The sequence below is a fragment of the Crinia signifera genome, chromosome 19 (assembly GCF_055691185.1).
Source record: "Crinia signifera chromosome 19, ASM5569118v1, whole genome shotgun sequence".
Taxonomy (NCBI): Eukaryota; Metazoa; Chordata; class Amphibia; order Anura; family Myobatrachidae; genus Crinia; species Crinia signifera.
Window position 1 is genome coordinate 58,095,328 of NC_139226.1, and position 27,302 is coordinate 58,122,629.

The following is a 27,302-nucleotide window of genomic DNA, read 5'->3' on the forward strand; positions in this document are numbered from 1 at the left end:
TGGCCCCTCAGGGAATATGCAGCTGAATATTTAGGTGACATTGTTATTTTCAGCTCTGACTTGAAGTCACACCTACCAAAGCCATTTTAAAATCTCTAGGGGCACATGGGTTTACCGCCAACCTTTAGAAATGTGCCAGTGGTATGGTAGAAGCCAAATATTTGGGGTACATTATGGGCAGAGGACAGCTTAGGACATTCTCGGTTTGGTGGGATATTATCACATGTTCAATCGAGATTCCTCCACTAGAGCGGCTCCACTAACTGAATCTCTTAAAAAAAACAGTCCCCAGACAAGATAACGTGGTGTAGACCAGTGGAAACTGCTTGGCAGGATTGAAGATGAGCTTTGTGTACCGAGCCTGTCTTGCAAGCTCCTGACGAAAAACAATTTGTGTTACAGACGGATGCTTCTGGGATAGGATTAGCAGCAGTCCTTTCCCAAGAGGGAGATGGAGAGGAGAAAACCATCCTCTACCTTAGCCAATTATTGCCCAGAGAGCGCAAGTACTCAACAGTAGAGCAAGAGTGCTTAGCCATTAAGTGGGCAGTTGAGTGAGTCCTTGAGGTATTATATATTGGGACGAGAATTTTCACCCTTACAATGGATGCATACAAACAAGGTGAATGCTCGTGTCACCCATTGGTTTTTGGACTTATAGCCATTTAAGTTTGAAGTGAGGCATCGTCTGGGGAAGCAGCACCTCAAGGCCTATGCCCTTTCCAGGAGGTTTGTAGGTCCTGATCCTCCAAGCAACCCTATGGTGAAGCTAGTGGAGGAGGATGAAGGCAAGGTAGGTGACCTCTGTAAAGTGGTTGAGGGCTGTGTACCCAGGTGGATGACACAAATAGAGGTGGGCGGGGCAGAGAGCTCCCCTGAAAATGTAGTAGCTTCACCAGCGTGGTTGAAGCTCAGGGGGAGGAGTGTGTCAGAGACAGCATCTCTCCACATGAGAGTAATGTGGATGATCCAGACCAGGTTTTGGAGCAGAAGCCAGGTGTGTAATCAGCAGCACCTGTGATTTCCTGATACAAGTGCAAATGCTCTTGATGGTGGATTAGCTGCCCAAGCGATATGCCAGGGTATGGGCTATGGTAGGGACCACTGGAGCATTTGCAAGAGTCTGTTTATGCTGTGATTACCTGTATGCTGCTGCCTGTTACTACGCTTGCCTATGGAATACATCTGGTATGCTGTGTCCTCCTATAAAATAAAGATCAAAGTCATCATTTGAATCCATGTGTGTGTGTGATTCTTGTCACAATACATATAGCTATAGGTCATAATATTATTGAAAAGAGCTCACTTTATTAATCAGGTGGTATTTTTAAAAAAACTTTTAATTACAGAATTGATACCAGAAGCAGCTACTCAACTGTGTTAATGGAAAACACACTAAATGACCTTTGCTATCTCAACCAGAATAAACTATTTGTGCACAGCATAAACTACTAAATATAGGATGGAAACTGCGCTAATGATTGATTGACATGGCTGAAACAATAATAAAGCACACATGTATGTATTTCAACATAATACAAGTACAAATATTCTGGGGTGCTATTTATCAGCACCTTGTAGTATAGATCAGTTTCTGGCTAGTATCCTGCAAGAGGAGCAGCAATAAAGATTTGTATTATTTTATTATTATTTATAAATGAGAAAGCACACATGTATATATTTTAACATAAACGTACAATTTTATATATTGTACATGTATATATTGTACATGTATATATATATATATACAGTTCCAGGGGGATGGCGGCACTCTTCCTTATATGTGTCTCATCTTTAAAATCAAAATCATTTTGATTTTAAAGATGAGACACATATAAGGAAGATATAAAGTGTCCTATGGTCATAGTATATTGGTTGCATTATGGGATAACCATGCTCTGTGTTCTAATTCTGTCATGTGGTTTACACTTGAGTTTTTAATGTTTTTCTGATGTATTGTGTTTTTGTATTTTTCTTCAGGTGTTTGGCCGTTGGTGTGCGGGCGGCCATATTGTATATTGCGGTTGCTGGGCAACCATGTAGCACGGGTCCCTTCGCGCTCTCCGTAGCGTCTATGAGCAAATGACGTCATCGTGAAGCGCTGATGTGGAAGACGGCGGGCGGCGCGAACGGAGGGTAAGGTATGTATGTGTGTATTTTCTGTATGTTTGTCGTTCTTCCTGCACCTTGATAAAGGGGTCGCTGAGACCCAGAAACATTGGGCTAAAACCCGTGAGTGGTGTTTTCTTTCATGCGAGTGCCGCCATCCCCCTGGAACTGTACATACAGCAGGCTTTGTACTGCACATCGGAGGGCACCGCAGCTGCATCCACAGGATAGTTGACACGACATTACCATTTGCCTAAACTCGGGAGTGCCTCCTCACAAAGATTTATATATATATATATATATATATATATATATATATACAATGTCGATCCGTGGGCTGCTGGTGTGCTCCCTGCGGACAAAGAGGCGGCAATCAAAGGGCTTCAAGTGGATATTTATCGATGTAAAAAATGCATGTAAAAGACAACGTTTCAAGGCCTACATTGGCCTTTTCATCAGGTCATATAGCGTGCATAATCAAGTAAGGTAGATACATAAGTGAACTTATGTATCTACCTTCCTTGATGATCCCTATATATATATATATATATATATATATATATATATATATATATTTGAAAAAGGCGCCTCTGCGCCGAAACGGCCCATCAGGGTAATTGGTTGGTTTCACGGACGCTACTACTTTGTGAGATCCATGCTGCTGTTTTCCATGTTAGATCCACTGCTGCCCGTGATAAGTATATTGGCCTTTTATACTATTATCTCACAATAAATGTGTGTTGAATCCTTTTTGAACTTTATTTGCCTGGATGTGCTGGTTCTTTCAATAGCCTTTCGACTACTGGTATAAGTCTCTCTCTTTCTCTCTCTCTCTCTCTCTCTCTCTCTCTCTCTCTCTCTCTCTCTCTCTCTATATATATATAGCACAATGGTCCGGCACTCCCAATAATAAAAAGTAATACGTCTGGTGCCTTCACAGAAGGGTAGATACAAAGCACAGGATGGTGCGGCACTCAGGTTGAAAGGAAATAAATACTCAGGTAGCTATGAGAGTAATGCGACAACCTTTTAAATTGTATTAAACAAATTTTGTCAAGTCTTATATATACACAAAATTAATTGATTGCATTCAATACAATTATATCGGCTATAACATAAGTCCTCCTATAGGGGCGTGGTATGATATTCTGACCATCGGGATTCCGATGGTCATTAGTGCAACATCGGAATCCCGACTCCTGGTACTCCGACAGGGACTGAGCACTACAGGTTTGTAGATAAGTGCTTTCTGCGCTTGCTACAGGTTCTATTCTCCCTCTATGGGGGTTGTGATCTCCCACAAGGGAGAGTAGCTCCTGTCAGTCGGGATCCTGAGAGTCGCTGCTGGAAATAACTACTATTTATGCAGACATCTCCCAAGGAAAAAAACACCTCTCTTTTGCTACCATTGTATGCAAAGTCCATATATAGGACCTTATTCAACTTTGCCAGTACTGAAAATCATGAGTTTTGGTACTTTGTGCATGCGCGTGTGCGGCATCACACATGTGCTCACCAGGGCCGGCGCTACCCACTCAGCAGCTCCTGCAAAGCAGGGAGGCGCCATGCTGAAAAGGCGCTTTCTCCCTCCCTGCTCTGCTAAAGCTGCCTCAGCCCTCACTGTCACTGCCTCCTGCCAGCCGCCCGCGGGCGGTCAGCAGTATAAAGATTTGCTCCCTGCACCGCGAGTGCACACAGCCTGCATGCCGCCTGCAGTGCCTGTCTGACAGCGGGCGGCAGTATGGAGAGGCTGAGCAGCTCCCTGCAATGCGCACACACACTGTCCTCCTCCTGCGAACTGCACCCTCTTCCTCACGGACACTTGCGCTGAGGCATGTAGCGCTGTCTGTGAATGCCTAAATGACTTGTCATGTCCGGATCCGCCCCCTACCCCTTGCTCCCTGCGCCTGTCAGCTGTCAATCAAATGACGAACAGGCAGCAGCGGCGCCTCCCCTTCCTTCCCTCTTCTCAGTGTGCTGTGCCAGTGCCACTGCCAGTCCTCAACACTCCGCCCCCTCTATCTCCTCCCCTCTTCTTCCATCTCCTCCTTCTCTCCCCTCCTTTCCCCCTCAGTCATGAGAGGGGTGTAATGGCGTCCTCAGCATCCTGCCTACGCAGATAGAAGAGGAGGGACTGCACAAGAGTTAAACAGCAAAAGAACAGTGAGTCTTTTATTATACATGTTTATAACAAATTTCTTAATAATTGTAGATTTTTTTTTATATTAATTTAGACACTTTTTAAATAATGGGCTGGGTTATGTGCCTAAAGGTGGCCATACACGCTGCAATAGCAGCGTGCGATGGGATTTGCGCTCCCGTGGGCATCGCATCGCACAGTACAAAAAGTATGTACTGCACATACTCTCAGCGTGTATGGGCACCTTTAGTGCCTGCAATATTGTGCGGACACAGCACTGAGATGGTGTATGCATACATGTACATGCACCCGAGATCCTCCATAGTATACACTCCCACAATTGGGCTGCAGCTTGTTGCAATGGCAATGTGAAAGGGCGCAAAATTTATGGTTTGCAGGAGGGCCCCGGACACCCTAGCACCGGCCCTGGTGCTCACCCTTTAAACGGAAGTCGCATTCATTAAAATACAACCAGTCTAAAGGCCGATGGGGGTGGCGAGGTGGTGTTGTAGGGGCAATGACACAACATTACAGGGGCGTGGTCAGGACATCGCAGGCATCTCTGGGCCATTTGTGGGGTGGGCAGCGGAGGCTGCGTGATGTTACACACAGCCGCTAAGACCCTAAACATGGCGGCAAGTCGGCTGCACAGCCAGGGAACTACCCTTAGCATGGGAGCGCTTCGCTGTATTGTGAAGCGCTTGCATAATAATGATGTGATTGCATGTTTGTTCAATCATGGGGAGGGAACAGCATACGCAGCGTATGCAACTGACAGAATGGCTCCCATGTGGTACCAGTCAGCCTCAGGGACGTGCGGTGAGGTAAATGGCTGAGGAGTCCCAGGCAAGTACCAGAGTCAGATCTGCACACAATATATGAGCCATGGGGTACATACCAGCATTCGCTGAGTTTTGATGAGATGTACAGATGTACAGAAAAGGTAGGCAGGTGATAAGAGATGTACAAATGTACAGAAAAGGTAGGCAGGTGAGGCACTGCCTCACCTGCCGTAGACTTTTTACTCCAGAGTTTTGACTTTAAAAATAAGTTATTTTACTATATATATATTCTTTGTATTTTTTACATACTTTATAAACTCAAAACTCTGTCGCATATAGTAGTATGACAGGAAAGGCTGTGCCTCACCTGCCTCACCCCACCGCCAGACTGTGAGATGGAACCCACCAGTAAATATCATTCTGCATGCTGCAAACAGCTGACTCACTTGGCCCATCAGCTGTTGTCACACTGTGGAGCTGGTGTTCTGTGAATCGAGTTTGTATAATATACAAACACACATACATTCACACACAAATTATTATTATTATTTTTACTTTTTTAAGGTTGGGCATTAAACTTTAACTTGCCTCTGGGTGCCTGGGAAGAACTTACGCCTCTGATCATAACTAGCTATACTATATATATAAAACAATAACAATTTATCAATAAACTGGAAATATGAAGCAATATGGATACAGTTCGTTCAATAACTTGTTTATTTTGTAGATCTTGTTTGTCAAAGTTAAAACATGTACAATAGACCCAACGCGTTTCATCTATAAAGACTTCATCAGGGGAACAGAGTAATACATCTTCAATAAAGAGATAAGATCTCCTGAAACTTCTTTCAATAAAGAAATAAGATCGCCTGAAAATTATTTTAGGGATAGACATCCCTTATTTCCCAAGTGATTCTTAAGTTTAGTCTCTTGTGTGTTTGTGAACATTTAGTGATTCTGTGATTCTTATCTTCCGAGGTGTGTATAAATACACCGTTAGGAAAAAACAACCCTATATGGGTTAAAAGACTGGGATTCCTTCCAGTATGAGCCAATACTGAAGATGGACAAAGATATTTCTTCAGTGAAAGACAAGTAGGTTTCTCACTATGGGACCTCCTTCTCCTACAGGAAAAGCTGCATACACGAAGAAAGATATACTTGTATATATATCAGAGAGCGCCACACAATTGGATGAATAATTTGTAAATAATTTATTTCTGCATAAACAGTATATTAAAATAAATTAAATCATATACATACAATATATAGGATTAATAAAATTGATACACTCCCAATGAATAGATATATAATAATGGAAATTTGTTATGGCCAAATCCTGGAATGGTATTTAATATTCAAAAAAGCTCCACCATTAATTGAAGTGTCACGTGCTCAATTGAAGTATATTCAAATTTCTCACCCTGAATGGTTTTTCAATATTGAAGTTCCCCACTGTGCAAATATATTGGATATTGCTCCGGCTACTTCGTTGTCCCACTGTCCTTTAATGGGTCTTAGTGGCAGGAGAATCTGTTGATAACCGGCTGTTATAGCTGCATAAGCTTGTCAGCACAAGCTAATAATGTTGTCTCTTTTATCAGCTGATAATTTGCCTTTAGAATAAAGAGGCCAGTAGCGGTACCTTAAAAGTTCTGTGAGGGTTAGGGTCCGGCAGCAGCAGGAACTGGAGCTTGCAGACAGCTCAAACTACACCCACACAGCAGCCACCGCCTGTTGACGTGCTGCCGCTGGTGGAATCAGCAGGGAGCGAGCCGTCCGTCACAGAAGCAGCTGGTGTAGACACGCCAGAGATGACCACAATTGAGGTGATGCAAAAACTGTCAATTAGGAGCTTTCCAGGCACAGTTGGTCGTAGTAGTATATGCGGTGAGCTGAGTTGAGGGAGGAGTGTAGAGAGCCCCAAAACCTATTATGTTAGTCCCTGGCCCCACAATTCCTGATGGCAGCCCTGCTTGCATGCTAGCAACGGGATTCTGGTGGCGGTGGGAGCTCGGCCGGGCGGTGCTTACCTGCTTGCTAGGGGAGAATACTCAGCTACTGTATAGAACACAGGTATGAATCAGGCCCTATATCATGGTTGCCTACCTGACCCTCTCCATGAGGGAGAAAATGCTCTGTTCCTGGACTTACCTGGTAATGTATGATTGCCCTCACCTGCGGTGAAACACCTTTCTCAGCAATTAACTAGCTCCCCACAGGTGATGGCAATCAAACATTACCCGGTAAAGCTGTGTACACACGGGGGCAAAAGGGGCTGAAATCGCTGGAAATATGGTCACTGGCGACCATATTGCCAGTGATGGGAGTGTGTGCTCCCATTTTCAGCCCCGTTCTAATTGCTGGCTCCTGCGACCAGCTGATTACCTCTGCGGCACCGCCAGCAGAGGTTCCCTTCATCAGCGACCATCTCTGATCGCTGATGAAAAGGAGAAACTGAGCAATATATCTCCCCCGTGTGTACGCACCTTTAGTCCAGGAACAGAACATTTTCTCCCTCATGGAGAGGGTCAGGTAGGCAACCATGCCCTATATCCAGGGGCGGATCCAGGATAAAATGACAGGGGGGGACACCATGATAAAAGAGGGTTTGGGTGGGGGAGGGGGAGGTGTTAGTGGTGCATGCTAAGAGAGCGGCAGAGAGTGGGTGGGAATGGGATTAAAAATAGGCCCTGGCATTTAAAGTATGCAGGCCCACCATGGCGACAAAAGTGAAGCATGTAGTTGTGCGCGCGCCAAAGGCGCGCAACGGAAAAGGGGTGTGGCCACTCAACAGGGGGTGTGTCCTTGAGTGTAGTGTAACACACCATATACAACTTCTACACATTATGCAACAAAATACTAGACCCCATTACACTTGCCCCTTACACATGATGCAAATGGATTGAGCCAAAATTCAAATAATAACACACGGATTGAGCCAAAATTCACATAATGCCAAATGGATTGAGCCAAAATTCACATAATGCCACACGGATTGCGCCAGAATTCACATAATGGCACACAGATTAAGCCAAAATTCACAATACGCTTCATAAACAGGGACATTGTCCACCAAAGGCGCGCATTAAACATTTACACCATAATGTCCATTACATGTTAAGTTACACGCCATTACAGTATGTCCATTATGTATTATGCCAAACACCATAATGCCTATTAAAAATTATGCTACATAAGTGCTGCTTATCTACATGCTCATTGCCAAGGGTTCCATGCTCATTGCCAGAGGTTCCATGCTCGTTGCCATGTGGGATTACATGCTTATTGCCAAGGGGGAATACATGATCGCGGTAAATGGGGTACAGCCGCCGCCAGGCAGAAGTGATAGCCACTGACAGTGGCAGAGCCGGGCTGCATTCAGATTACTGCAGGTCCTGGCTATTTGATATACGGTAATACCCCTTTCACACCAGAAAACCGCCCCTCCCCCCCTTTATCTCATTTAACCGGCTATATCTTCGGAACCAACTGACCCATTTACATGAAACAAGTATCATATTGAAGAACTTTTGAGTGGGCTTTGGATGATTTTGGTCCAGTGAAACTGGAACGTTTGGTTCGAGAGTAATCTGCCCTCAAAGCACATGAACAGCCATGAAATTACATTTCAAAAATAAAAAAAATTGTTTACCCGCTATATCTCTGGAACCGATTGACCGATATGGACCAGCCTGATATCATATTGAAGGCCCAGCAATTTTGAATTGAATGAGATCAACCATAAGCTTCTGTGATGCCAGGGGGGGAACTGGCAGCCGTCAGAACCGGGTGGGGGTCGGAATTAACGGGTCCCAAATTATCCTATGGGGAAAAAGTTACCGATTTTCCAGGCGATTTCTCCGGTTCCCGGGGGGCTAGAGACACGGGGCTGGGCTCGTTGGAAAGCCCTGGTCCTCAGCTACAAAATGAAATGACAGGGGGGCACATGCCTGGGTGCCCCCCCCCCCCCCTGAATCTGCCAATGCCTATATCCCATTGACCTCTTCTCTTATCTTACCTTATTTGCCAGTGGCAACTCTTCCAAGTGCTAAATCCCTGGTAGCTTTTGACTCTAAAATCTGCAGGGTCTTCAGAGCTGATACAATTACAATATACAGTGAGTGAAAAGAAAGGAAATGAGGGGGCATGGATAAACCAGCTCCTACTAGAAGAGGATACTTACTGCAGGAAATTCCATTTTAAATGGAGATCATACTTTCGGTACATTTTCCCTTTATGGGACAGACCTAATCTCAGAGATCAACCCCCCATCGCCCTTTACAAAGGCTATATTCAAGGAGAAGTCTGGCTCACTGATTAGGTCAACTGTGCAAGACACTTTCCTGTTGGGCAGGTGAATGTCATAAAACAATAGAACAATGCACTGACCTGATATGACATAAGAATGGATATCATCATTAAATGTCCACATTTGTATGTTTTATACATGGTTGCCTACCTGACCCTTTCCATGAGGGAGAAAATGCTCTGTTCCTGGCCTTCCCTGGTAATGTATGATTGCCAGCACCTGTGGTGAAACACCTTTCTTATCAATTACCCAGCTCACCACAGGTGATGGCAATCATACATTACCAGGGAAGTCCAGGAACAGAGCATTTTCTCCCTGAAGGAGAGGGTCAGGTAGGCAACCATGTTTTAATTCTAGTATTGAAGCTTGAAATCCTGGGATTACAGGATTAGTTAGTGCATGCCCATTTTTTGGGGTGCAGCGTGACATGATGTCAGAGGTCCTGTTGTGCAGCCCACCACACCCCGGTCAAGAAGATGTGGATTGAAGGAGTGATGGGGCCTACACATGTAGTGATGCATACCTCCCAACATGACCCACTCCAGGAGGGACACAATGCTCTGCTCCTGGACTTTCCTCTTAATGTATGATTGCCATCACCTGTTTTAAACAGGTAAATGGGTAACAAAGGTGTTTCCACACAGGTGAGAGCAATCAAAAATGAAGAAGTCCAGAAACAGCATTGTGTCCCTCCTGGAGGGGGTCATGTTGGGAGGTATGCATTAACACAGTGGTGTTACAATAGCCCGCAGACCCCACGGTGGAGGGGAGGCACTGTGTAAGTGTGGGAGCCAATCTGCGGGTTATTGTCACGCAGCTGCCACCTGCCCTGTCTGTGTCCGGGACCCGTAGATTACTGTTCTACGGTCCTGGCTCTTCTCTGGGCTCCTGCTGCAGTGCTATGAAAACTGACCATCACAAAATGTCTGCCCCCATACAGCAGACAGTTTTCAGGATGCTAGAGGAGGTTACGGCCTACGACTCCTACGTTCCTAAAAAATGTTCCTAAAAAACCGGTCTGCTATTAGGGGCAGCAATTTGAGGAGCGCAGGTCTGTGGGTCCCTGCAGATCTGGTCTGCGGGTCCCTGCCAAGAACGCGACCCTGCTGGTCCCACTCACCTCCGAAGGCTGGGAGTTTCCAGGTGCATACAGCTGCAGGGACCCCTGGGCTCCTCCTCCCTGCACCCTGAAGGGAAAGTCCTGTTGGTAGGGAGGAGGCAGTCACCAGGAAGCTGCCTGGAAAGCAGGTGAGTGGGGCCAGCGCGGATGATGCGGGCTGCGGAGGTCAGCCCTCCGCTTGGTAAGAAGCCCGAAGGCTTCTATAGGGTAACACCCTGCAGCCATTTGGGGGTGGTAACCATGCATTTTCTGGGAGTACCCCATCCATTGGGAGGGAAGGTCGCTGACATCATCAGCTGCCTCATTCTCCCCATGGCCATTGCAGCGCCTGGCTTATTCTGTAGAGCACCCAGGGGCGGGGGGGTCCGAGTACCCAGAAACCCCCCATGAAGAAGCAAATACATTTTTTGCTGCTCGAGCATCGCGGCCATAGCTCCGCCCACTTTCTGGATTAGGCTCCGCCCACTCACAGCATTTCACCGCAAATCGCTGGGCTGTATAATGATGGAAGAGCTGAGACACAGGAAGGAGTACCTTCTAAGACTTTATAAGGACTGGGACTGGCAATTCAGACCGACTAGGGTAGAAGCACTTTATTATTATTATTTATTCCATCTGGAAACCCCCCTTTACAAATTCTGCATTTGCCCCTGCTTACTCGGTGCTGCAAACAGAGGGGGAAACCAATCGATGGTGATTGATTTTGAATGGTTGTCCCCCGATTGCATTCACAGCTGTGCAAATGGGCGGGGGAGTGCTTTCGGCGGGTGCATTTACCTGATCGATGGGCTCCGAGAACTCACAGACCAGCAATCAGGTTTGAATCGGGCCGTTAGTTCATAGTTAATTTCTGTCACCCAATCCTTTCTTATAAATGACACACCTTTCTTATAAATGAACTAGTTCAACAAACAGGTGATGGCAATCATAAATTAAGAGGGAAGTCCAGGAACAGAACTTTTTTTACCTGATGGAATGGGTCATGTTGGAGGGTATGCATCTTTCATGATCAGCTGAAGGGAAATTGTTCACCAATATCTTTTATCTTTCATATCTTCTAGTGTGCATGGGCCTAAAATTGACCACTTTGTCTGTAGGACCAATTTGTGTCTGTTTTCCATGTTTAGGAGCAAATGGTAAATTGTAATTTGCTCCCAAAAATTTCCAGATTTTCATTCCAACCAGCTAGATTGGAAAGATAATCTTCTAGTGCACAGGTTCTCAAACTCGGTCCTCAGGACCCCACACAGTGCATGGTTTGCAGGTCTCCTCACAGAATCAAGTGAAATAATTAGCTCCACCTGTGGATCTTTTAAAATGTGTCAATGAGTAATGAGTGCACCCGTGCACCTGCCGGGTGACCTGGAAAATGTGAACTGTGTGGGGTCCCAAAGACCGAGTTTGAGAACCCTTGTTCTAGTGTGTATGGGCCTTAAGACTCTTGAGGATATCTCTGGCGTGAGCCATGCTGCTTAATGTATCATGACCCCCCCCACACACACCACCCCCTGTCGTTTATCGCTCATGACATCAGCAAAGGTGTATGTCCCCGTCCCCACCGGCACTGCGCTGAGTACACACTGGGCCTGATTCAGACCTGTTCGCTAGACTGCATATTCTCGCAGCCTAGCGAACAGGTCAGCGCCGCCACCACCCCATCAGTAGATAGCCGCCGTCCAGACAGAAAGAAAACCCGTCCTGTGTAAATTTGAGAGTAAATTGCGAATTGATCTCCATTGGCTATCCACGTACAAATCCATACGCAATTCACTCACCATTCAATGGTTTTTCCAGTCTGGGCAAATGTGAAAAAGTGTGATCCTTCCACAACTCTGCAACAGATACAGGGCCAGATGCACTAAGCTTCAAAAGTGATAAAAAGGAGAGTGATGAACAACCAACCAATCAGCTCCTACCTGCCATGTCACAGACTGTGTTTGAAAAACATCAGACAGGAGCTGTTTGGTTGGTTGTGTATCACTCTCCATTTTATCACTTTTGAAGCTTAGTGCATCGGGCCCACAGGCTGATTAAGGCTGGTGCTGACGTCACAGACCCTACCTGGGTATGCCTGCATTTTTCCAGACACAACCAGAAAACGGAAGGTGTAGACCCACAAACGGAGACTTCCTGTCTATCAAATCAGGAGGCGATTGCGATTAGATAGTTTTGCTATTGCTGTCGCTATTTGGACATGCACAAGTGCACTATGATCCATATGCACGCACAGTCGTACGATAATGGATTGCAAATTCACACCTCAGCAATCAGCTCTAAATATGTAAATAAGCCCCCTTGTGCAGTATGTAAAATCTGCCTATGGACAAAAGGATTTAATCCATTAGCCATTAAATCTGTACAATCCAGGTAACAATGGGCCTATTCTGATTCATTCAGAATGGAGCGAATTTGGCCTCGTTCCAATGTTTGGGGGTCTTCATATGCGTAAGCATGCAGTTGTGCAGGGGGGCAGTGTTGGGACCGGCGGCATTTCTGGGGCTCAGTAATGGTGCCTGTCAAGGGCGTAACTACCATAGGTGCAAGGGGTGCAGCTGCTATGGGGCCCAGAGCTGAAGGGGGCCCATCTTTGCTGTCTAAGTAATATGTTTTACATACATTTATCACCATCAGTTGCTAAATAGGGGGCCCTTACAAACCTTTGCTATGGGGCCTAGAAATATCTAGGTACGCCACTGGTGACTGTTGACCATGTATGTTACATGTAAAGTTCTGTTGCATCTGTTTGATAAAGAAAAAACAAAAAGTGCAGGTAAGCACTTTTTTTTTCCAGAGGAGGGGGGGGGGGGGGGGGGGGCATTCGAAAATAACCCAAGTGGATGTGTATGAAACCAGATTGCCAGGTTGTGCAGTAATAATAACTAACAATAGTTTTCCTGGAAAAACCTCTAGAAATGGCCACAGAATGCACAGTGTGAGATAGTTCCCGCGGATACCAGGAATGTAAAACCACTGGATGCAAATATCTAGATATATTCCGATTTTTTTTTGGTCTTTTTTCTTCTTTTGCCTCCTCAGAGACGACTCTGTGACCCACAGTGAGGGAGTGGACGGGCTGAAACCTAATCCTGTCCTCTGGAATCTGGGTGTTCCTGGGGGCTGGGCCTGCGATTGTTCTGCGAGAGAGACCCTGCCTCTGCCTGTGTGCAGCCCAGAGGAGGGGGAGCAGAGGAGACTCCCAGCAGGGGGAGGTCATCTGCACAGAGTGCCACTAGGTAGTTGTGAAGTGAATGAGAGGAAGGGGGAAAGGAAGTACAAAAGGGACTGAGGAAGATCAAAAGCCCAGCAGAGAGTAATCCCAGCATGGTCGGGGAGGGGAGCAGGGAGGGGGGCAGGCTGGCAGGACACTGGCTGCACGGGAACATTTGCTGAACACCTCTGAGAGCGGAGGGGACGAGGCTGCTGCTGGCTGCTGCTAATGGGAGCGCATCCGAGACCGTAGACCAGGTAATCCCGGCATCCTGACCTGCACTTCTCCAGGTAAGAATGCACGATCCCCCTTGCATTGTATGGTTGCATTGTCTGTTTCCCCTGCGCTGCTCGGCAATGTAACCATTTCCATGCCGGGCATCCCTAACCCACCTGCCTGCCCAAAATGTACCTAGTCACTTACATTGTTACAAAGTTGCTTTCAGATCGGTTTCTTTGTATTATTGAAACCTCATAATCCATGGTAGGTAACTATGATTGTCATGCGTTTAATGCAGGTGTGCATGTGGCAGGGGACAGAGCCCGGATATCTGGTACAGACCTGGCTGGCAGCCCGGCACTACAGGGATAGACATCACCTAGCTCGTGTTACAGGGGGCACCCCCGGCTGGCACTACCAGGATTAATGTCTGTCCCTTATTCCATCAAGCAGACAGTGGGGGCGACTTCTGGCACCAGGCACGGGCAGCCCCCTCCCCACTCTCTCCAGCCTGGAACTGAGCCTTGTAAACAAGCCCCTAATCCGGTGTTGGAGACACATGCACACCAGGTCCTGGCCACACAGTCCCCTGCCCCTCACTAACTCCCTCTGTCTCCTTGGATACTTCTTTTATATTTAATGCTTTTCAGGTTTTAGTAACACAAGGGTTAAATCCCTGACCACATTGCTGAGTGCCAGCCTGATTTAATAAAGGTGGTACTGGTGGTGAGATAGAGGAAGGCTTTGTTCCCGCACACACCTGCTACCCTGCACTGTAGTAATGGTAGCAGCCTCAGTGCACACCTTATCTTCTATCATGTAACTTTACATTTTTTCTATTTATCTTGTCTACAAATGATCTCTAAAATCCTTTAACTGTAAGACCATGCAAAGCAATTTCAACCATAGCAGACATCTAAGTGTTTTGAAGAATGTGTAAAATGATCATTTTTCCCCCAGTGTTTATTCAAAAAGAAAAGTTAGTTAAATCCTTCTTCTGTTTTTACTTTCTGCATAGTGTAATCTGCCTCCCCCTGGAACACTCCCCTGTTTGCCTGTGGGGCACGTCTGCTAATACACCTACTGAGCTGCAGTGATGAGACAGCCTGATTCATAATGCATACTGTGTTATTATGTGTTATAGTTGGAGGGAGTCATAAAAACAATGTGAAATCATTTCCAGGTGGCGATTTAAAAGCATTAGAGGGATTCTGACCATGCGCTCACAAACCTGCGATGGGAATATACTTTTTCTGTTCGTACATGGGTTTGTCTTAGGTGACCTTTTAAATTTCATGGTTTCTTATACTTTCATGAGGTGTTTTTTTTTTTTTCCTACTTCTGTGATCACACTGATTGTGTTTGCAAGTCAACTGTTGTAAGCTACATCTGTAATGTTTATACAAGTGGGGTTCACAGCAGCCTCCAGGGCAATTGGTGGAAGAGTTGGTCACTTTATACTGCTAGTGGCTGTGCTGGTATGTTTATATGCATAGAGGTGTGTATATGGAAATTGGCTTCAATAGTGCCCATTCATAGTCCAAATACATGGCCAGAGGCCTGCAGGTGAAGTATTCATGCATTGTTTTTTTGCTTTTTCTGAAAAGTCAGTGAGGGTGGGTTCTGTTTATAATCTGAACAATGATCCCTATTAGGCTCTGAGAAATGCCGTTGTGTGCGTCTGCATGTGTTATTTTGGTGAACGTAGCCATTTGTTTATTTATTTAGTGGCCACTATTGTCTAGGATGAAGATGAGAAACACAACAACAGTAGGGAGCTTCCAGTAGATCATGACACCCATTAGTAGATGCCAAGACACACTCCAATGTTGTGTTCCCTGCAGCCTGTTTGTATATATGTGGCTGTGGTAAGGCCTAGCATTCCTCTACTCCCAACAGGTGTTTTGTTCTATTCTTTATTTATGTTATTTCAATTGGAGGTTCTCTAGACTCAGTGATCGCCTTACCCAGCAATACTTTTGCAGGGAGTTGTATGGAATGCGCATATGATTTCAGTAAAATTATACTTGGCCATTTCAACGTGGACCAGCGTCTTTCTCTCTAGTGATACAGTACAAAAGCATCCCCCCCCCCCCCCAAATACAACGCAAACTTGACCAATGCTTAATGGCTGTTTGCCTGTCTCCAAAGTAACTTTAAGGGGGAGGGGGGTAATTTGATCTGGGTTGGCACAATCTGTAAGCTTGAATTAGAAATCACATTATCTATCTTCCCCTATCAAAACTAACATAGGATAAGCAATGCAAAGAGACATTTAATTGGCACAGTGCTTTCATTCATAAAAATTATTTGTTAACTTCCTATGTACTTGCAGATATGTGACTCACTTGCTATTGTGAATACTCAATTAGGAAGACTGGGGCTTATCTGCAGACTGGTGAGTCAGTGCAGTAGGGCAGCTTCAACAAAGACCAGGCTGCTCACCTTTCTTTATAATTGCTTTAGCTTCTTATCAACCTTACTGCATATTTGTGTACCAACAAAGCTATACAGTATGTATCCGACCAAAATAGGTTCCACTAAACTCATCAGCGCTGATTTGGGCTAATGTTTGTGGCTGATAAAGGATGTCAGTGGGAGAGTTTGTTGTAGAATAAACGTATTTGTTTGACAGCTGCTCCGGGAGTTCAAAATCAATTACTAATACCTGGTTAATATTCTAGGCCAGTGATAGGCAGCCTGCGGACCTCCAGCTGTTGTGAAACTACACATCCCAGCATGCCTTGCTACAGTTTTAGCATTTCCTAATAGTAATACTCTGGCAAGGCACACTTAGATGTGTAGTTTCACAACAGCTGGAGGTCCGCAGGTTGCCTATGCCTGTTCTAGGCCAAGCCCCAGGCGGCTGGATAGTATGCGGTACATCTTATGCAGTCATTTTGCATATGACATATCGAATGCGATCCCAGTACTTCTCCGGGTACGATAAATCATTATGGCTACAATGATGATCTCCGTATCCGATGCGCAGATGACAGTGCAGTGGATTGTCAGTATATGAAATACAATTTATCAGCCCAGTGTATCAAAATCATGTAGAAAAGGTCTAATGCTGGGTACACACTATACGATAAACTTCAACACCGATATTGTTAACTTTATTGGCGTCACAACCTACCCGCTGAACATGCAGTCGTTGAAATAGTCAAGATTTGACTACATGTTCAGAAGGCAGGGTGGGTCATTAACGACCAGCGAGAGTGTGCATAGTTAACAATCTATTGTGTACATACTGTGTACATGTGCGATATATAGTTAACTATGTGTCACTCACAGTGTGGAAGTCCTCAGTTCCGTTTCCTGACAAGACACTATGGGCCTTATTCAAATGTCATCATGCCCGATCTACCATCGTTTTTCTTTGTTTGTGCTCATTTAGGTCAGTTTTAGCTTCGAAAAGCAAACACGCACATTAGATTGGTCGGGTTTTCTTTTTGAAAAGATCTGATTCATCGCTCAAAGGGTGACTTTTCACAGACTTCAGCTCGCAATCCTCATGGATTGCAAGCTGATATGCCTAATGCGCCAAAATGTAGCTATATTTGAATAGCTCCGTAGGGCTTCTCTTATGGCTGCTGTCGGAGTAAACATTTGATTGCGGCACTTTGTGTGGAGGTCGTATAGTCTCCAGTGCTTGCGATGGTTTCCTCTCACTCCAAAAACATACTGGTAGGTTAATTCTGCCAAAGAACACAATATGTCCCTGGTGTGTCAGTGTGAGAGATCACAGGTTCTCAAAGTCGGTCCTCAGGATCCATGTCTTCTCACAGAATCAAATGAAATAATTAGCTCCATGTGGATATTTTAAAATGTGTTAGTCAGCAATGAGTGCACCTGTCGGCCGAAAATGTGAACTGTACTGGGTCCTGAGGACCGAGTTTGACAACCACTGACCTAGATCATAGGCTCTGCTTGAGCAGGGACTTATGTGAGTGACTGAAATATTCCCTGTAAACCTAAGTGTTCAAGAGTCTACAAGATTTTGGAAATGTTCTCCCCATAGCTGACGAATGGATTGCACCAGAGACAGTGCCAGATTAAGCCTTCGGGGGGCCCGGGGTACTTTAGACAGGGGGGCCCCCTTGCACTTGTCATTACTGGCCGCAAACTGCATGGGAGAATATTACACTTTCAAAACACAGAGTAAAGGCAGAATAAACTTGGTCAATGGGTAACTGCAGGGGATATACAGTATATATATATATATATATATATATATATATATACACACACACACACACACATACTTACCACATGAAAAGCCTGCGTTTGTCCTGCTGCACCTTACTCTGTAGGAGACCTCACAGTCCTAGTGCTGCCTCTGATTAAAAACCCTCCCATGACTAAGCTGCTGCTGCTGTTCTCCATGGGCCTGAGAAGCACTTAATGAGCTCCACCAATCAGAGCTCAGTACAAACCTCTCAGCCTCTGCACTCTGGTGCAAAGTGTCATGACTCTTAGTCAACTCCCAGTAATGCACAGCACACTCATGCAATCAGTATGCCTTGGCTCCCAATGCTCAGCACCATTAATCATTGTCACATTGACAGATAGGTGAAGCTGCAGCACTACCCCACTGCCATGCACAAAACCTTTAGCTAAAAAAAAAAAAAAAAAAAAATTTTTTTTAAAAATACATGCCAACCACAGGGGGCCCCTAGCTAGAGGGGGGCCCAGGGGCACTGACCCCTTGTGCCTCCATTATAATCCGGCCCTGACCAGAGATCCCTTCCAGGAAGCCGATACTGTGCACCTGTCACAGGAGGTGGAGGCAGCTATTTTGTGACCTTAAGCAATGTTTATGAGCATGCTGCCTCGTTTACTACGGCCGTGTGACACCATGAGGTCACCCTGATGTTCATGAATATAGCTGCTTCCTGTTTGTAGGCACCAATATCACTTTTAAAAATGTAAATTTTATTATAATTATTTTAAACAATCTACAGATGACGCCTCATTTTGATTGAGATAAAGACACTTTGCTGTGTGTGTGTGTGTGTGTGTGTGTATATATATCTAATATAGGGCCCATTTCTTCTTGCTATGGGCCAGATGTACTAAGCTTGAAAAGTGATAAACCACCGGCCAATCAGTTCCTACCTGCCATGTCACAGGCTGTGTTTGAAAAATAACAGGCAGTAGCTGATTGGTTGGGGGTTTATCACTTTTTAAGGCTTAGTACATCTCGCCATATGAATGTTTAGACTTCAAAATTTTCACCTCATTCCAGAAAACTCTAGGATTCTTCATGGAATTCCTCCACTGTTCTAGACTGGGTGTTGGTTGTATCATCTGGTGTAGAGGCATCTTTGTGGGCATGAACATCGTTCTGTATTTTGTTTGAAGTCTGTCGCAGGTAATATGATCTTTCTATCAAATGGTTAGGAGTTGGCATTGTACAGAAGACTAGCTTCCATTGGCCTAATGGTGAGCCACTGGTGGGACTACAGGTTGCAGATACACTGCCAGCTGTTGACATTCGAGGCAGGCTATGCTTGTTCCCCAGTAGCTGGCAAGGCACAGTTTGGCTGTAAATGGTGTCCACACTTTCTCGGACAAGAAAGGTAATTAGTGTTCGGATTGTCGCACCAGCTGTTTTGTTGTCAGAGAGAATAGCGTTTCCCCTCTTAACCTTTTTTTGAAGTTTGTTTTCTTTTCCAGCTATTAGTGGCTTGTATAATGGTCAAATATCAGTTATTGTCTGGGCTATGGTCAGGAAAAGCTTAAGCAACACTGACTGGACTTTGATTGTCTAGAACAGCTGTGGCTCTTGAGACCTGACTTTGCACATTAACTATATGAAGAAACACATTTGCAGGAAGTTTTGCACCTAAACCCATATTTCCCAACCTTGGTCCCATAATACACACATTTACAGTCCAGGTTTTCGTGATACCTATGTTTGTATGTAGATGGTTTAAATCAAAGTAACTAAACCACTACCGCACTAGACTATTTATGGTTCTGCCGATAACGTTAACTGTATCGTATTTTGCTCTTGTTCAGTGATGTCACTTCCACCAACCAATAGGTGGATCTATTATCAATGATCTAATTATCTTTCATATCGTTGACGATATCTCGTCTAGTGTATGGGGTTTAAGGTGCTCAGGGGGTAGATTTATTAAGCTCGATGAAGTGTCTGGTTTTTATCACTGGCCAATCTGCTCCTACCTTTCATTTTTCAAACCAAGCCTGTAATGTTAGTTAGGAGCTAATTGGCTAGTGATAAAAAACAGACATTTTATCACAAGCTTAATAAATCTGCCCCTATGTGTGAAAGCGATAAAAGGGAGAGTGGTAAACCACCAGCCAATTTGTTCCTAACTGCCATGTCACAGGCTGTGTTTGAAAAAATGACAGGAGCTGATTGGTTGTTATCACTTTTTAAAGCTTCATACATCTCACCCTAATTTTGTAAGCTGTGCTCGTGTAAGGCTATTACAAAAACAGGACTGCTAGTGTGCCTTAAGGACTGTGGTTGGAAACCCCGTAGTTGTAAGTATTACCCTAAATAAATCGCCGTGGTTGTGTGTTCTTCTGTACACCATCATTTATTCTTTGCAATTTGGCCAAAATAAAACCACATGGTGTGCAGTGGAACAGTATAGCTTTATAAATAAAGGCTAATCCTCATGAACAGGAGTGGCTTCAGTTGTAACCATGCTGACCCACAGTAGGGAGGCCTCGCTCATTCCCTTTATCTGTTTGTGATCTTTGGCAAGTCTCCTAACCTTGCTGTGTTCCTGAGCAAAACATTGTCTGTCTGAGCCAGTACTGTTTCTGTGTAAAGGCCCCATACAGCCGTATATTATAGGGTTCACAGACCAAAAAGTGACTGGAATCCTGGTTTTTCTTTGTTTAATTTAGGGGCCCATAAATAATCAGTCGCAATAAATACAGATTCTGTAATTACCCCTCCCCAATCCACCCATCTGTGCCCACACATCAGATAACGTTTCAGTGGTTTGCAGATCATTGTCAGAAAGCATAGGATAATTAATTTACCAGTAGCTAAAATCTAAATCTCCTTTATCCTATGCAATTGTGCTTTCCAAATGTAGTCATTAAGGCAACCCAACAATACATTTTTAGGAATATCCCTACTTTTACACAGATGATATCTTTAAAATGACTGATGAACTAAATTGTACCCCTCTTACGCCACTGCAAAAAGACAGGTTTTTCCCTTGTGGACCGGGGTCAGCAGCGGTGTAAAAAGGGTTAACCCGTGTCCCTTTACATGGGACTTCTACCCAGGTCCTGACCAGGGTAGAACATAGGCAGGACCTGGGTAGAGGGCAGTGTACACCAGGTCATCCGACCCGGTTCCCATTTACAGCAATGGGGAAAGCCCAAAATCCGGACCGCATCGTCCTGCGGTCAACATGGAGGTTGGGCCCCCGGCCCATGTTGATGCATACACAGCCTCCGCTGCTGTACTCTGCAGGGAGGAGGTGAATGGATGCCTGTGTGTGGCATCCATTCACCTCGTGGATGGGGCTGGCGGGTGCTTGGGGGCTTAGGGCAGCTTACCTTGGTGCTGGGTTTGACCACAGCGCGGCCATCGGTGGTCTCTGAGCTTGGAGATGAGGTCATCTCTAAGCGCCGACCCCATTTACATTGCGAGTAGGCACCGCAAACTGTGCAAATCCCGGATCTTACCTGGCTTGGATCTGTGTTCCAAATGCCGGGTCGGATCCTGGATTTGGGTGTAAAAGGGATATAAGTCACATGTTGCTAAGCATGGATAGCCTTAAAACCTGAACTGTTGGGATGCCTTGAGGACTACGTTTGGAACCAATAAAATCGCCAATAGTCTGCTTTAAAATAGGAGCCTCAGAGTTCCAGAGGTGCAGTACTTTTGTGCAGGTCTGCCAGTGTGTGGACACAGAGCAGGGGTCCGTTCTGTAATAATGATTTTTGGTCTCTCCCTACAGGACACCTGTTCGGTGAATCACTTCCAGCAGAGTACCTAATGAATTGCGTATGGTGGTCCCCCCTTTTTTTATTTTATTTAAAGCTTACATAAGCTTCAAACCAGACCGTGAAATGCATTCTAAGCAGGAGTTTCCGTCCCTTGTAATTAATCTTAAGATCCAAGACTATTTAGCATTCATCAAACACGACAAATCAAACGAGCGTCGCTGCTATTTCAAAAATGTCTCCAATTAATGTGGGAACATAATTGCTGTTCTCCACTTGAGTATGACATTGGCAGCCTTTTAAAGCTGGTTTGTAGAATTAGAGCAATCTGGATACCAGGCTAGCTAACTTCTGTAACAAGGAACCATTCTGCGCTGAAATGGGTTGTATATACAGTGTGCTGCTAACGTATCAGCGACAAGCGTGTTGGTTATTGGGTTCATGCTGAAACTCTGACACGCCACTTTACCTGGCTACATAAGCAACTACAAACCTTAGTATGAAAAGCTAAAATCCATTGTAACGGTAAATATGCTGGCTGCATGGGCGGACGTTCCTACAGGGGTGTAAATAGGAATGCAGAAGGAATTCAGTTATGTAAAATAACCCCTCATAACAATGCAATGCCGAACCTCATCTTTGCCCACTGATTCCTAGACTGGCTTGCAGCCAAGCTCATGTCTCCTTGAAAGCACTTATTAAATGCACTGCCCTGTCACATAATTATGATGGGGATTGATGTTCTTATAATGCAGCTGTTATGATCATTCTGCACAAATAGCCTGTCTTCATGTCTGGGCTCATTTACCTGGTCTTATAATATAAAACTTTACCTGGACTTCTATGGGGAAAAACACAGGTACCTGATACTCAGCTGGCCATACATCAAGACGACCTGATCGTATGCAAGTCACGGAGCGGTCCAACGAGCGACCGTATGTGCTTAAAAACCACATATGATTTGCTTATGATTGTGAAGAGAGCAAACGGGTCAGACATGCAGCATGTCTGATCTGAGGGCCGACCTGCGGGACCACGCATTGTGACAAGAATACACACAATGTGTTCACGATCCGCAGAGATTGTCAGTCCGGGTCCAATGGCGTTCTGGTGTATGGGGGCTTTTAAGCAGGTGTAGCTATTTACATGTACAACAATACAGGGTTCCAGCTCATGTTGGCATGACATTGTGATTTTTACCCAAACTTTGTCCTCAAAGAGCTCTAGCAGTCCAGGTTTTAAGGATCTTCATGGTTGGCCTAAGGCAGGCATGGCCCTCCAGCTGTTGTGAAACTACACATCCCAGCATGCCTTGTTCTAGTTTTAGCATTCCCTAATGGCTAAACTGTGGCAAGGCATGATGGGACTTGTGGTCTCACAACAGGTGACTTAATTAGCTCCTCAATCAATGTAATTTAACCTTCTGAGCTGAGCCTTGGATATCTTGGTAATCTGGAATGATGGGGCGAGATATTGGCTGCATGGAAAAACCTTGCAGACCTCCTACCAAATTTTTGGATTGCCGGGGGTTTGTTCTCTGTCAATATCCACGGTATCAAATTTAAATTAAAAAAAAGAGGAAAGGTTTTTTTTTTTTCTTGCTGAACTTGTTCTGTTTTGTAATCTATATTATAATAGTCCCCCCCCCCCTGCCATATTCATGTCCTCATAGGAGGCCTGTGTGCGTACACGTGATCTGTTCTGCCTTGTAGCTCGGGGAAGGCATTTCCTTCTACAGTATATTACTTTAACAGGCTTGTAATAAGACCAGGTGGGGTCCGGGCAACGTGTCCTCTCCGCACTGTGGGGTATATTTATTTTTGCCTTCTGGTAGCATTGCTTATGTCCTCCATCCCCAGGCGGCAAACATTTAATTGCTGACCGTCTTTATGCACTGCAATGCCAGCCAGAAAAAAAAACATTTTCTATTCCATCAAAGCCATTTGATAGAAATATATTTGTTCGTTCTATTGAAAGTAATTGTTACAATCTGAGGCATAACAAGTACAAGTGTGACCCTTCTATACCTTTATTTTATAATGGGTTCTAAAAGTTGTATTTGTATACAGTGGCGCTGTATTTATGCTACCCTCTTGTTTCCCAGTTTTGTTTTCTGAGTGTAAAACAGAAACTCCTACGGTCTGGCTTCCCAAATATTGCAGGCATGTGCTATTGCACTTGGCAGGCTAGAATTAGGATTTCACATAGAATGGCCATGCAGTAACATTTGTTTTCCCCAAAAAAAAAGTGTCTTCCACTTGCGCAAATATGCGTACGTCTCCTGTGTTTATCCAATGGGCCAGTAAAAAATACAGACCCCTTGATGATCGAAATACCTGTTACATTGTGGTGTGTTTTGGACTGGGGTCTGTAAATGTTTATCGCACCCTACTTATGAGAACTGATTACTTACAGCAACACTGCAGGCAGTTATCAAGATAGAACTTGGGGGCCTAAAACCTGTACAACTTGCAACAATAACTTTTTTTTTTTTTTTTACAATATGCTGCAACTTTTAAAAAATATTGCTAAAGCAGGTGACATCCTCTGCCCTGGTGATACTGGTGCAGAGTGGTAGGTCTTAACCAACCGTTGCGTAATCCTGGCCCCCAATGTACAATACCTTTTTATTGGGAAGGGAGCAGAGATGGGAGGCTGGTGTTGAGGACCGCTACAGAAGTCACTGGAAAATAGGAAGGTGTGTTCGTGGTAATGTTTATGGCCTACTTTAAAACTGTTATTTGTAGTTAGAGTATCCCAGAACCCAAAAGTATGTTGGATATCTAATTTGACCATATTTTGGAATATTTGCATACCAAACCCAAGTCTACACAGATAATGCATTTCATATACACCTTTTACATACAGCCTGAAGGTATATAGAATATTTTTTATAATTCTGTGCATTAAAGTTTCTCCATTGAGAAATCCCAAATCAAAGCCACTATCTCAGACATGCTCAAAATTCTGTATTTCTGAATATTCCGTGTTTAGGAATCTTGTTCTTAACCTGTGCCTATAGTCCAATGGGAGAAAGAGCACTTTTTTTTTTTTTTTTTCCCTCGCTCAGTTTTTGGAGTGAGGGGGGAAATGGCGTATGCGGTCGCTAAAACAGCGAGGCTCGCAGCTAAATGCAGTGGGCTCCCTGCTTTCGCCTTGAGCCTCGCTGTTTGGGGGAATCCTCGCTGTCCTCTGACAGCGAGGATTTCCCCGGAACGTAGAATAAGGTGAGCGGCCGGTGTAGGGTTTAAACAGCGAGGATCGCTTGTTTTCAGCGCTTCCACTCTGTTTAACCCCCTCACCGGCCGCATTGAATACGGGCTTTACAGTGAGCTTGTCCCTTATTTTGGGATGATTACTGAACTATGTAAGACTTATTTATGAAGTGTGTGTGGCTTGCAAAAAATAGCCGTGTTAAGCCGCAACAAACAACTTCCAGAGTTAGGATACAGTTTTATTTTCTACAGATCTCCAAACTGCTCAGTACTACAGAATTGATGCCAACAAGTGTGCTTACACTAGTGTAGTAGTTATTAGTGTTGCTCTTTTAAAAAGAAAAAAAAAAAGTTTTAAAGTCTATAGACATTGGAATTTCAGACACATTGTAGCATATATTACAAACCACATCAGAACCTCTGATCAGAATTGCTGTGTTTTTTTTTTTTTGGGGGGGGGGGTTGTTTGTTTTTTTTCCTCCTTCTTCCTGTCCTTATGCTTTTATATTTGGGTTTGTATTCGTCTGTTTCTTTAGCCCACGCTCAGAATTTCTTACTCGTTAGTGTTTTTTTTTTTTTTTTTTTCTGTCTTTACTAAAGATCTAGTTGTTTCCTCAAGGCAAATACGTGGACACCCTATATGCCTATGCCAACAAGCAAGCTCCAACAGTGTGTTCCCCTGGGATCCTCTTACGCTTGCTCACTTTGTTTGAGGACTAAATTGCTGACGCTGCCATATTTAAAGGGGTGTATGCATGGGACTCACACTCGACTATTTGGACTGAGCCCCGTGAGTAATCAAGATGTAGTTAGAATCTGTAATCGCTTGGTTTTTTTTTTTTTTGCTACATTGTCAAAATCACTTTAGAAGGTTTGTTTGAATCACCCTGAGTGTACGCAGCAGGCGATAGTGATGCCCGGCACTGCAGCGTTGATATCGTCTGGCCGATATGGCTATACATGCGGGCTGCTGCTGGGGATGGCCGCTGGCTTATCTCTGGCAGCGACATCGCAATTTTGACTTGGCAAAATCACTTAGTCAAAATAGTCCAGCTGCAGCCCGTGTGTACACCCCTTTTGTACTGTGAGGAGACTATGTTCTGGTTTTTCATCACAGACTTATCGATACCTCTGACACCACTTTTCAAGATTGCTCTCTATTGTAATTTGTAAGGCCACATAATTCTGCTTAAATGCCGAAGGCAGTAAAAGTGATTCAGGCTCCTATTTCCGCAAATTATGTTAACATGTAATTTTGTAAATCCAGAGTCTAGATTATAGTTACATTTATGGCAGCAAAACCATACATGATCTGAGTTTGGTGTCTTCTATTTTGATGGTATCGTTTAGTTTCTAGTAAATTCATGGGCTGCATTCTCATGAATCTCAGCCCACAAATTGTATTTGTCCACTGTGTGCAGCTGATCGGCCAATAGCATTGGACCTGTTTCTCAGTGATAGTTTGCCTACGCTGTTTGTTTTTATTGTTTTAAAATAATAAAGTATGTATTTTTATCCGTTTTTACTTTGCATATTTTTCTCTGTCGGAGAGACTAATACCCCTTTTACACTGCCGCAAAAACCCCGGTCATCGGCAGTGTAAATGATTCACGCCGTGTCCCTTTTACACGGGACTTCTACCCAGGTCCTGTCCTGGGTAGAGGGTGATGTAAATGCATATGCCGGGTCATCTGACTCTGTTCCCGTTTACGTGAATGGGGGATGGGGGGGTGTGGCAGTGAATGGATGCCTGTGTGCGGCATCCATTCACCTCCCCGGGCGACGGCTGGGGCAGCCCAGCAGCTTACCTTGGTTACCAGCATGGAGATCAGCGATCCCAGCGATTTTAGATGATGTCATCTCCAAGCACCGCAGTGTAAACGGGGTAAATCTCGGATCCGACCCAGCTTGGATCATTGTTCCAAATGCTGGGTCAGATCCGGGATTTTTGGTGTAAAAGGGGTATTATTCACATGCCAGCATTTCTCACCTTAAACTCTTTTGTAGTATAGTACAGACTAGGAGTGTATTGTGAAAATACTAAGGAGTGGGACATTATAAAGTCACTCTGCTCATTCTTTTAGGTCATGCTACTGTGGTTGTCATGGTCATCGTCGCACATGACAAAGTAAATCATTAATTCCATATTGAAGAAAATAATATCCCTTTTTTTACACCAAAATCCCAGATCCGTCCCAGTATTTTGATCCCAAAATCCAGTCCAGGTCGGATCTGGGATTTTTCCCATTT

At 44.6% G+C, this 27,302-nt stretch overlaps 1 protein-coding gene across 2 annotated transcripts in view; it reads left to right on the plus strand.

Annotated features, from left to right (window-relative positions):
- The first annotated feature begins 13,617 nt into the window (after nt 1-13,617).
- Nucleotides 13,618-27,302, plus strand: part of LOC146042574 (pleckstrin homology domain-containing family A member 7-like) — a 74,992-nt gene continuing 61,307 nt past the window's right edge. For both annotated transcript variants that reach the window (XM_083162628.1, XM_083162629.1), the window contains exon 1: nt 13,618-13,961. The gene's annotated coding sequence lies outside the window, so the exon portion shown is untranslated. The remainder of the gene's footprint in view (nt 13,962-27,302) is intronic.